This window comes from Cherax quadricarinatus, chromosome 13 (assembly GCF_038502225.1).
Source record: "Cherax quadricarinatus isolate ZL_2023a chromosome 13, ASM3850222v1, whole genome shotgun sequence".
Taxonomy (NCBI): domain Eukaryota; kingdom Metazoa; phylum Arthropoda; class Malacostraca; order Decapoda; family Parastacidae; genus Cherax; species Cherax quadricarinatus.
Window position 1 is genome coordinate 21,275,275 of NC_091304.1, and position 12,573 is coordinate 21,287,847.

At 42.8% G+C, this 12,573-nt stretch overlaps 1 protein-coding gene across 3 annotated transcripts in view; it reads left to right on the forward strand.

Moving 5' to 3' along the window:
- Positions 1-12,573, forward strand: part of loco (locomotion defects) — a 414,382-nt gene that overhangs the window by 20,547 nt on the left and 381,262 nt on the right. The window lies entirely within an intron of this gene.

Sequence of the window (12,573 nt, forward strand, 5' to 3'; positions counted from 1 at the left end):
ATGTCGTGCCTAATAGGTAAAACTTGCGATTTTGGCTTAAATAGCAACGCTCTTCTTACCGAATAAGGCAAGCGAAAATTTGTGTATGCTATAATTTCGCAAAAAAACATTCTGAACCTAACGTAAGAATATATTTCATTGTGTGTGCTTATTATTAAATTATTGTAAACTTATCTAAAATGTGTTTAGTTAGATTAGGCTAAATTAAATTGAGCTTGTTATAATAAGGTTAGGTAAGTTTTGTAAGATTCTTTTGGTACAAAATTATTATTTTTTACATTAAAATAAATGAAAAATATATATATCTCTAAATGTGTAAGAGAAAATTTTATAAAGAACTTAATTTTAAATGAGATCTTGCTAATTGACCAGTTTTATTTATTCGGCACGACGTATATATATATATATATATATATATATATATATATATATATATATATATATATATATATATATATATATATATATATATATAAATATAGGTAGGTACCACCTCTAGAACTGTTATAGGGGCCCTCATCCTCAGAGAAAAGAATAAACTTGCTTCAGGGAAAACTCAATATTCTCCCTGAAGCTGTTTGAGAATTTTCTCCTACCACCCCCTATATTATATATATATATATATATATATATATATATATATATATATATATATATATATATATATATATATATATATATATATATATTATTTAAAGACAAAATACATTGACAGAACATTCACAAAACTACGATATATATATATATATATATATATATATATATATATATATATATATGTGTGTGTGTGTGTGTGTGTGTGTGTGTGTGTGTGTGTGTGTGTGTGTGTGTGTGTGTGTGTGTGTGTGTGTGTGTGTTTATAAAAATGGGAAAGGGTTTTACGTGCTTAGTAAGGTGGGTTTTTTTTTATCGCCATGGGGAAAATTACAGGAAAATGTAAAAGAAATTCACTCTTAGGATTAGGTGGAGAGAGGTGAGTCACTCGTAGAATGATACAGGTGTATCAAAGCATCAGGCAGATGCAACAAATATGTAAGTGGGTATGTTGGTCAGCGGATTACAGATGTGAGAATATCGTGGGTGAGTGCGTCAGTCAACGGATGAAACGGGTATGCCAAAGCTTCGTGGAGACACGTCAGTAGGGTAGGTGGGTGCATGTTATTGGTGAAGGAGATGCGTCACACAGACGTTAAGCATACAACAGGAAAAGGCCACCTTACCATTCCTTGCTACCTTGCCGAGGCGAGACCATGCCAACTAGAGCAGGGGAAGGGAGGAGAGGGCAAGAAGTAATGGGAGAGGACTGGATGGGGAAGGGTATTTAGGAGCGAGAGGGAGTTGTACTGGATGCGGGGAAAGGGTGTTGTACTGGATGCGGGGAAAGGGTGTAATGGTACTGGCTGGGAGGTACGGGGTATTATGGAGGCCTTGGTATCAGTTATTTATGGGTGGAAGAAAGGATTGCCCTTTAATATCTCGCGCTGAAGACGATGCTCACCCTTCTTAATCGGACCCAACTCTTTGACCCCTCCTCCGAGGATTTATCCCCAGTATACACGTCTGCTTAATGCAGAGTTGGCCTCACTCAGGGGGCTCGTATCCAGTACATAGTTTCATGAAATTAATCCTCCCCATTACCTATTTAAAGGAGCTACACGCTCGAGTAGAGTAAGGTTTTGCTGTTCCCGTACTCCCGGTGATAGTATCTTCTCTTAGGTAATGCTGAAATTACTGCATAACTGCATGGTTAGTAAATTCACGAAGTAGTAATGCATCCCTTCTGCAGTATACGTACATTGCTTCTGGTAGCTTGTGAGGCGATAGTGGTGTTCCTTATAGCTTATGAGAAGGTATTAGTGTTTCTTTTAGCTTGTGAGATGGTAGTAGTGTTCCTTATAGCTTGTGAGAAGGTAATAGTGTTTCTTTTAGCTTGTGAGGCGGTAGTGGTGTTCTTTATAGCCTGTGAGAAGGTAATAGTGTTTCTTTTAGCTTGTGAGGCGGTAGTGGTGTTCCTTATAGCTTATGAGAAGGTATTAGTGTTTCTTTTAGCTTGTGAGGAGGTAGTGGTGTTCCTTATAGCTTGTGAGAAAGTAGTAGTGTTTCTTTTAGCTTGTGAGGAGGTAGTGGTGTTCCTTTTAGTTTTTGGGGAGGTAGTGGCGTTCCTTTTAGCTTGTGAGAGGGTAGCAGTGTTTCTTTTAGCTTGTGAGGCGCTAGTGGTGTTCCTTTTAGATTGTGAAAAGGTAGTAGCGTTTCTTTTAGCTTGTGAGGCGGTAGTGGCGTTCATTTTAGCTTGTGAGGAGGTAGTGGTGTTCCTTATAGCTTGTGAAAAGGTAGTGGTGTTCCTTTTAGCTTGTGAAGAGGTAGTGGTGTTTCTTTTAGCTTGTGGGGAGGTGGTGGTATTTCTTTTAGTTTGTGAGGAGGTAGTGGTGTTTCTTTTAGCTTGTGAGAAGGTAGTGGTGTTTGTTTTAGCGGGTGAGAAGGCAGTGGCATTTCTTTTAGCATGTGAGAAGGTAGTGGTGTTTCTTTTAGTTTGTGAAAATGCAGTGGTGTTTCTTTTAGCTTGGGAGAAGGTAGTGGTGTTTCTTTTAGCTTGTGAGAAGGTAGTGGTGTTCTGGTAGTCTGTGGAGGTAGAAGAGTTTTGTTAGTGTGTAGAAGTACTAATACGCATGCCTATTTCAGAGCCTGGGCCGTGGCGAAGATAATCCCCTGAATCACAAATTGATTACATTTAACTGAAACCCAAACACTTAATTGCACACTGAGAAAGAGAACTGAATGTTCAGACGACTCCAAGAGATGGAGGGACTAGACGAAATACCGGGAGGTCACAAGAAATATTTATTCCATACTTGAAAGAGAGACACAGCTGATGATTCGAAAGATCATAGACAAAATATAGAAAGCAGAGGACAGAGAAACCAGGAAAACAAAAGGCCTGTGAACGAAAATGCATGAGTATGAAGGGAAACAGAGATAATTCAAGAATATCTTCGAGTCTAAAATTGCTTCATACACACTAAAAAAAAATATTGTAAAAGACCAAGTGTTGGGTTTGATGATGGAAGGAGGAAGCAGGAACACTTATGAATAGTGACAATAGTAATGGAAAAAACAGGTACAAAATAAACATTAATTGTGACAACGTTTTTCTTTACGTAGAGCTTGATAAAGCTCTACATAGAGCGTAACATTTTTATAATATAAACACCTGTATTTTTTTTAGGAACACTCATGCAAGACAAAAATTTAGATTTTGTCCCGAAAGGCGAGTATATTGGGCAGCGCCGCTCATCCTGTGAGTGAACATACAGAGATTACAGAGAAGTATACAAGGAACTAAACTAAGCAGTCAGTAATAGTAAGATATTGAAAGGATTATGAGTGTTAGGACTCACCTGCCATGGGTTCAAGGCCCACCTGTTCTGTGATTTGTCTGCAGTCGTGTTATTACGAGTTCGAGCAGTGGTGGCTTGAAACATGGAAGTCAGAAGAGATCAACAAGCACTAAAAGATAATGAGAAAGGGAAGGAAGATATTGAAGGAACTAAATGCAACATTCATGCAACAAAGGAGGGAGAAGAGTAAGATATTGAAGGAACTGGACACAAAAGCCGTGGGAACTGACAACACGTCCTCAGTGATTCTATAGCCCATGGTTCCGATGTCAAGACGTTGTGGAGTTACCCACCATTTAAGTGATGATCATGTCTTCCCGCTGCTGGATGTAAGCTTCTCGTTTGTATAATTTATTTAATGGGGGTCTCAGACCTAGAATAACCTAGAGTAAATAATATATATTTTGGTCACCGTTTATATGATGCAGAAATTGACACATTGTATCGCGTGCGATACAGTGTTGAGGTATAAATCAACTGATCTCTCGTACTGAAGAATTCAGTTCTGTATGTTATTTCATAGCGTTAGAATCCACAAGGGAATCTAAGGACCTTCCCTCACTTTAGAGTTCAACATTACGTCTTTTTTTCCCACCCCTTTCCTTTCCTTGTTCTCTCTCACCCTTAGACTGCAGTCCTTCACATACTTGCATGTATTAACCTTCCTACCATTCAGATCACACATACTTTGAATAGTTTTGCAAGCCGGAGAATCCAAAGGGACTCTTCATGTATTCGATTTTATATTATCAAAATAATGATGATAAATGATGATTGATAATGATAATAATAATCCTTAGGTTCAGCTGTTGCTACTGCTGTTGCTATTGTCAAAGAAAGTGGGGAGAGTGTAGAGAAAGAGAGAGAGAGAGAGAGAGAGAGATACCTTCAAGGTATCTCTCTCTAAGAGTAGCTTTCAGTGAAACAATGTCAACAAGACACACTACTGGTGCCAGTGTTCCAAAGGGAAGTGTACTAAAGCCATTGTTATTTAATGTCTACTTCAGTGACCTTCTTCAACTCATCCCAGAATCACATGCATACGCAAATGACTATACTTGAACATTTACTTATCCATGGGAGGAAATGCCAGCTTACCTTTATACCTTTGATGAGTTCCGGGAGTTTTTCTACTCCCGCTGCTCTCCATTATATCAGTCACCAGCTTACAGCTATATCAGCCTGGGGAAAACAATGGCAAGTTAAGTTTGCTTCTGAGAAAACACGATGATGGGTTCTAGTCACCATTTGGGTAATGATGGAGCAGTAGTAAGAATGAATGGGAAAGCGTTGGAACCCGGAAATGAGGTTGATATCCTTGGGGTGAAATTTGATTTCAGACTCACTGTGAAGAACTACGTAGTAAATCTCTCAACCAAGGCAACCAGGAAGCCTACTGCACTTTGACGCATCTCGCATCTGCTCGACAGTAGAGGTTTCAAGACTGTACGAGACACAAGTGTGCTCACACCTTGACTATGCTCCACTTCTTGGATTGCCGACCCTTCGTCCCACCTACGACTTCTTGACATAATAGAGAACAGAGCAAAACTACTCATCTCTCGTCTGGACCCGGCGTAGACAAATCTGTCATATCAGCAGAGCCTTCAACACTGGAGGAATGTGGATGGCCAATATTGTTAAGGAACCACATTTGGCTCCACTTCGTGGTCAGCAAGAAGAGAGCTACACAGCAAGACGGGCAGCGAACAGCATCTCCATTCTGGTTGTACCCTTCATTTGAGATCATTTATTCCTAGAATGACCCGACTTGTTCGCACAGCCTAAGGACAAAGATGAAATAAAGTCAGTTGACCTAATGAAATCAATGGCCCATAAATGGCTCCAGTTTCATCGTATTCCCAATTTGTATGTCTCATAGCAATAAAAAGGCTTTCAAATGAGCTGAGGTAGGTAAAGAAAAAAAAAGAGAATATGGGGATAGGAGTGGAGAGGGAGTGGCGGCACGAGCGTGTGGCGAGTGTTGTGGTGGGTTTTTTTTTTTTTGTGTGAGTGGGTCGGTTGTGGCCAGTATTGTTCCTGCGCTGAACATCCATTTGTGCTGATGATAGGCTACGGGAGGGCATTCGTGCCAGCCAACTATGTGTACCTGTACCCCATGGGTGGGGACCCAGGGGCAGACCCCATGGGTGGGGATCTAGGGGCAGGACACAGGGCTGGTTTGGCCAGGGAAGGGTGTGGAGGAACGCATGCTACAGGGTCATGTACATGCGAGAGGCATCATGAGAAAGGCAGGAAGGAAGAGACAAATGGTGATGAGAGAGGGATGAGGAATGAGAGGGGAAGGTTTGGTGGGAGAGAGAGAGTGAAGAGGGGTGAGAGAGAACGGAAATAAGAGAAAGGATTGAAATAAGAGGTGGGGTTAGCGAGACAAACATACGAACTTATAGGTAAGGAAGCCGTCTAAGTAGACCTATGTTATAGTAATCAGACAAACAGGGGAAGGGGATAAACAAGCAGGCAGGCAGGTAGCAAGCAAGAATATAGTATAATAAGCAGGTAGACAGGTGAGAGTTTAGCAGATTGCGATGTGAGTCACCTGACTGGTAGGAAGACAGTCTTCAGAATAATAAGCAGGTTTTTGGATCCAGTTGCCATGCGTCGACAGAATAATAATAAAAAAAGAAAAGACACGTCGTAGGACAAGCTTTTATGGAGACAACGTTTCACTCGGGGTGAAATTTTGTTATGAACTGATAACGTGCCTTTTCGAGCAGGGTCTTTGCCTTCTAGTAGAGAGGCAGGCAGTCCTACAGGTAAGCAAGCTTCTTCACAATAAAACTCACATTACCCTAGCTGTAACAATTTTTAACTCACAAATTAAAAATGAAAAATAAACTATGTTTCAACACACAAATACCCGCAAGTAGGAGAGAGAAGCTTATGACGACGTTTCTCTCGACTACGTTTCTGTTGGTCCTGGACTATTATCGCGGCTGGTTAATGGTCCAGGATGGACGGAAATGCAGCTATGGAAGGTTTTGGGAGGACTATTGATGTTTCCGGGGATCATCGCCCCCGCTGCCCGATCTCCGACCAGGCCACGTGGTTGATGGCACAGACTGTTGCACAAGGGCATAATACTAACAAATGTATAACTTTTACATAAGTACAACATTAGGTACCTTAGATTAGGAAATGTATCCTTATACTCGTCTTAAAACCTTCCACGTGCCTCTAATTTATGTCAGGCAGGGAGTTCGACGTAGACCTGACACCTTCGTTGACCATGAATGGTTTAGAGAAACTTGTCAAGGTCACTGTTGTCTGTTGATTCTCTCGGTATGTGAAGGGTGGATGCTGAAATTACCTACACCCTTTATACTTAATGAGATGTATCTTAGTGTGTTTACTGCATCCCCGATTTTCACTGGGGACATTATTTCGCTGTTTATTGTGTCTCCCGCTCTCTGAGAGGGTGATGTTAGTGGGTAAATTTGGAACAAGTCCTCCAATATTTTCCTAGTGAAAATTATGATGCATCTTTCTCGCTTGAATACAGATCGAGAGACGAAAGGCGTAGTAACCACCCTCCCCTGCACTTCCTCCCCTTCCCTTCCCTTCCCTTCCATTCTCATCTCTCCTCCCTTCCCCATACCTCCCTGCGTAATTTTATTGTGTGTGATTCTTTGCCTTATCTTTAATAATAATATTTTTTGTATTATTATTTTTATTTTATTATTATTATTATTATTATTATTATTATTATTATTATTATTATTATGTAGACACCCTGTACTGTCTGCATAGACAGCCCATGCTGTCTGCCAGCTTAGTTCATATTTCGCGCCATGCTGGTGCTGCCACCTATAGGCCTTGCCACTTCAGTATGCCCAGACTTGCCGCTCGCTCACTCACACAGCGGCCTAGCAGCAACACACAAGTACTAGTAGCTCTCTCTCGTGGGATGGCCCTGCCCGGGCCGTGGGCACAAACACACAAGCCTGTGTACCTACCACGACTTAACAATAAAGTAAGAAGCCTCCGAAGACGTATCATTAACCACCCGCTTGAAGCACCTACCAAACAAACTCGTTATAAATGGTACCAGCGGTCGCGGCAGTTGTGTTTGCCCTGATAGAGGAAGGAAGAGGGATGAAGTCATCTTCACTTCATCATCCCATGCAAGAAGCATCCATCTCTCAACGAGTTATCCTGATGTCGTGTCTGCACGTTTCAGCATCCAGACACAGGTACAAGCAGGATCCAGCCGAAATTTACCAAATTTCTTCGAGAATTGTAAGTGGCGTCACAGTGACCCCACGCTACAGCGTCCCACGCTAGCGTCCCACGCTGTTTCTCAAGTCACGTGTTCAGCGTCACTTGTATGTTGCTCTTGTTGTTCAGCTCAGCACAGCTGTTTCAGCAAGCCAGAGGTGAGTTTTGTGGTGATTTCTGCATCCAGTGTGAGCTCCACGTGTTTGTGGGTGGAGGAGGAGGAGGAATGGCCAGATGCTCCCCTGCCATACGCTCACCCACGCTCCTCGCCACCACACTACCATACACTCACCACTGCCCACTCCCTCTGCTGTTTTCTGCTGTTTTTCGTGTGATTCATTGCCAGAGCTGTGTATCCGAGTGCCCGAGGCCACTCGAAGCTACGTGGATCAGCATGCCACGTAGATCACGACACCACTTGGATCACGACGCCATGTGGGTGTGGGCGATGTCACGTAGATCTACAAACCACGTGAGTTACCGAGCCAGATGTCCCAGGCCTCATGCTGTGGTCTGCTGCCCACATCACATTGACGTCACCCACGATGCTGCCCGACTTCATGACGTCATGATGTCTGCCTGACGTCACCTCGAGATATCTGCTGACGTCACCTCGAGATGTCTGCTGACCTCACAGTGCTGCTGTCACCTCGAGATGTCTGCTGACGTCATCACGCCTGACATCACATGATGTCACCATCGAGTGTTCAGTAATTGTTTCTGTATTGTCGAGAAGATTGAGAGAAGATATATGTCATGTGTTAATTAATTCCTCTCAGTCAGTGTTCTCACATTTTAGTATATGTCTTAGTGTCAGTTTTGTGCACAGAAAAGCATCATTTGCTGGTTTAAGCCATGTTGTACCGCGGTGTGTGTAAAGTTTCCGTGTGTCCAGTGAGGTCTGAGCCAGACCTGAGTAGCACCACTGTGCTAAGTCACCCGTGTGACCAGTGTGTTTGACAGCTGATTACTCAGCCCTGGGCGTATGAGCCCTCTTGTACAGAAAGCTTTTATGCTCGTCGCTCGTGATGTTCTGCAGAATCGTACCTGCTACGATTCCCATCGAGATTTGTTTCACTTCACCTCCAGACCATCAGAGTGCAGTTATATGTAGAGAAACAAGTCTGGGGACACTTAGACTAACCTCTGCTATAACTCCAACTGTGGAGAGATGATACTCGCCAAGCCGCAGTTAGGCCTGTCGGCAGGCGCTGTGTCAGCCTCGTGTCACAAGCTTCAGTGAACAGCCTGCACAAAGATGATGTCACTTTGACTGCTAGCTCTCTCACTGCAGTCTGGTGTATGATGTTACGACTCCCAGATGTTTTGCCCAGTCGTCTCTGCCACGACTCGCTCCACAACTCACTCCACGCTCGCCGGCAGTGACAGCCCAGCGACAGTACCAGTCGAGAAGTGTCCTCCTGAGTCACTTGCCAGAAGTCCTGCCCAGTTGCCGAGTTTTGTCGATGCCTCACTCGAGGGCACCAGCATGTTGTGCCCCAGGTTGAGTGAAACCTGCAGCGACTCCTACGATGACTGCTTCACCGTTCCAGAGGAGACCGTAACCTGTTACGTCACAGCTCAGCCGCAGCGATGTCTCCTGTGTTGCAGTATCTGTCCAGACGCAGGAAGGCGTGCAGTGATGCCCATCGTCGTTCACTGCCTATGACCACGATGTTTAGCACACCCCACGTGTTTTTTTTCTTCCCTCCCTGTATGAAGTTTTTTTTTCCCATGTCCATATATATATATATATGTTTTTATTTTGTGTTCTGTGCCCTGTTCCTACGAGAGAGAGACCGAGTTTCTTTTACTACCAGTATTGTCACGTCGGGACGATGCGCGGTAGGTGGCCGAGCGTATGTAGACAGCCTGTACTGTCTGCACAGACAGCCCATGCTGTCTGCCAGCTTAGTTCATATTTCGCGCCATGCTGGTGCTGCCACCTATAGGCCTTGCCACTTCAGTATGCCCAGACTTGCCGCTCTCTCACTCACACAGCGGCTTAGCAGGAAGACACAAGTACTAGTAGCTCTCTCTCGTGGGATGGCCCTGCCCGGCCATGGGCACAACACAAGCCTGTGTACCCACCACGACTTAATAAACGAAGAAGCCTTCGAAGACGTATCATTAACCACCCGCTTGCAGCACCTACCAAACCCGTTATTATTATTATTATTATTATTATTATTATTATTATTATTATTATTATTATTATAGGTTTTCCCCCAGGTTTCCACCCACAATATTCCAGTTACTCTGAGGTGCATATTTACTGCTAGGTGATCAGGGGCAGCAGGTGAGCAAGTTTTTACTAGCCCGAAGATCGAACTCGGACACTGCTATACAAATTTTGTCAAACTATGTTTGGATTTTGCCTCCACCGCTACCATTCTACTGTGTTGATCCCGGGAATCTTAACCCCAGTGGCCCGGACTCGGACCATTCTCCCATCACAACCCCATACTTTCCCTACCTCCCTTACTGCCACCATTAGCACTGTACCCCATCAGCACCATTTCTACAGTAAATACTACCAAATCACCACCTATACCACCACCAGTTTCTCCAGTTACCATCAGTACCACCTCCAGCACCCTTCCTCCAATTACCACCACCAGCACCTCAACCCTCCCCCCATCATCACTAATACCATCACAAATTCATCACTCATACATTAGAAGTTGCTCGTTCTCTTTCTACTCCAAAGCAAAGGGTCAGTCTTATTTTTAACCTTATACAAGCACTCAGATTTAAAGACCCATATGATTTTAGGTTCTATTTCCTGATATCTGCATTTAATGATAATAGTTATGCCAGTATTTTTACGAAAGATTATCTTTCATAAATTGACGTTGGCGTGTTCAGCGTTGGTTTATTGGCGTTTTTGAGTTTTTTTTATATTCTTACATAGTCTTTTGACAGTGGCAGGTTGAAATAAGGTTGAGGCAAGGACAGCCGTACCAGCAGCTGGTCATAGAACGCTGTATGATGTATTGGAAGACTCGTTCAGAGGTTATGGCAGCACCACACCTTCACTTGGTGGTGTTACTGTGGTCTTGTGTGTTGTGCTCATGTAGGTGTTTGTTTCTAGCCACGCCTCTTAATTCATATCGACCGGTTTTACTGTTTCCCACCCAACAGATACCTAAAGTCAGTGCCGGATCAGCCGGGCTGTGGCTCGTACGTTGGACTGCGTGCGGCCAGCAGTAACAGCCTGGTTGATCAGGCCCTGATCCACCGGGAGGCCTGGTCATGGACCGGGCCGCGGGGGCGTTGATCCCCGGAATAACCTCCAGGTACCCAGGTAACCTCCAGTCTTCAGGGTACGATCATGCCTACTCTTGAAATTATATGTTTAGTGCGGTCCAGGACTCTACCGCCTGATCATACCTACTCTTGCAATTCTCTATGGTCTTTCATTCTTTTCGTTTAGTGCGTTCGCTCGACCACCCCGAGACTGAAAAAAAAAAAACTGACATTCCTGTGGCTCGTTTATGTCCCCTGACCCCTCTCATCTTAAATATCCACTGTATTCTGAGTGATTTCTGTCTCTTCGAGCGTCATCAGGTAAAACTTACTAATATTCATCTCCTCATAGTTCTTTTCCTACAGTTCCCGCTGTATTATTGTGTCACAGAAGTAGCGAATATGACAGACTTTGTTGTTAGGTAAGACACATATGCAACAGTTAGGTATCTTTATTATGAAACGTTTCGCCTACACAGTAGGCTTCTTCAGTCAAGTACAGAAAAGTTGATAGAAGCAGAAGATACTTGAAGACGATGTAATCAGTCCATCACCCTTAAAGTTTTGAGGTGGTCAGTCCCTCAGTCTGGAGAAGAGCATTGTTCCATAGTATGAAACATGACAGACTTTACTTATTTCTCAAGTGGAAGAATTGAAGTTTGGGTATGAACAAACTTTTATTGGAACTATTTTTCGATCATGGTTGAGCTTTGTCAAATCGTACAGAGGATGTTAATTGTTAATGGCATCTGTTATTATTGTATTAATAATGAAGACAAGTAAGCGAAGGAAGCAAAATACGAAGTAGAAAAGGACATGGTCGTTTATCGCAAAGTATTGGGCAGACACCTACAAGAATACGTGGTGTTCCTACAACATGATAGTGTGTGTGTGTGTGTGGGGGGGGGGGGTTAATCTTCACATTGATCTGACCAGTGGTGCACTGACCTCTCACGGCGTCTAGTCTCTCATTTTGACTTTAGAATTTGTGCTTATTAATTTGCATAATGATATATATATATATATATATATATATATATATATATATATATATATATATATATGTGTGTGTGTGTGTGTGTGTGTGTGTGTGTGTGTGTGTGTGTGTGTGTGTGTGTCGTGCCGAATAGGTAAAATTGGTCAATAGGAGAAACTCATTTAGAATTAAGTCCTTTCTAAAAATTTCTCTTATACGTTTATAGATTTTTTCATTGTAATGTAAAAATTAATAATTTTACACCAAAAGAACCTTAGAAAACTTACCTAACCTTAATATAACAAGCGCAGTTTAATTTAGCCTAATCCAACTAAATATATTTTAGATAAATTTACGATAATTTAATGAGGAAACGTTTCGAAACACAGTGGCTTCATCAGTCCATACAAAGGAGAATCTTGAAGAACAGGAGGAGAATGAGGTAATCAGTCCCTCAACCTTGAGTCGATGTGGTCAGTCCATCAATCTTGAATAGAATACGGCATACGTGCGGAGAAGGAGCTTATAAACCGTTGGTAGGAGAGGTGCAGCAGTCATAGGTGGTGTCACATTTGTTCAATGTGGAAGTAGGTCGTGCCCAAGAATTAGGCAAGCGAAGAATTCCCAAGTATTAAGATCCCAAGAAGTTGCAGTGTCTGACAGGTTTGTAGATGAATGGTTCAGAGAACCGACATGTTGATAAATTAGACACAT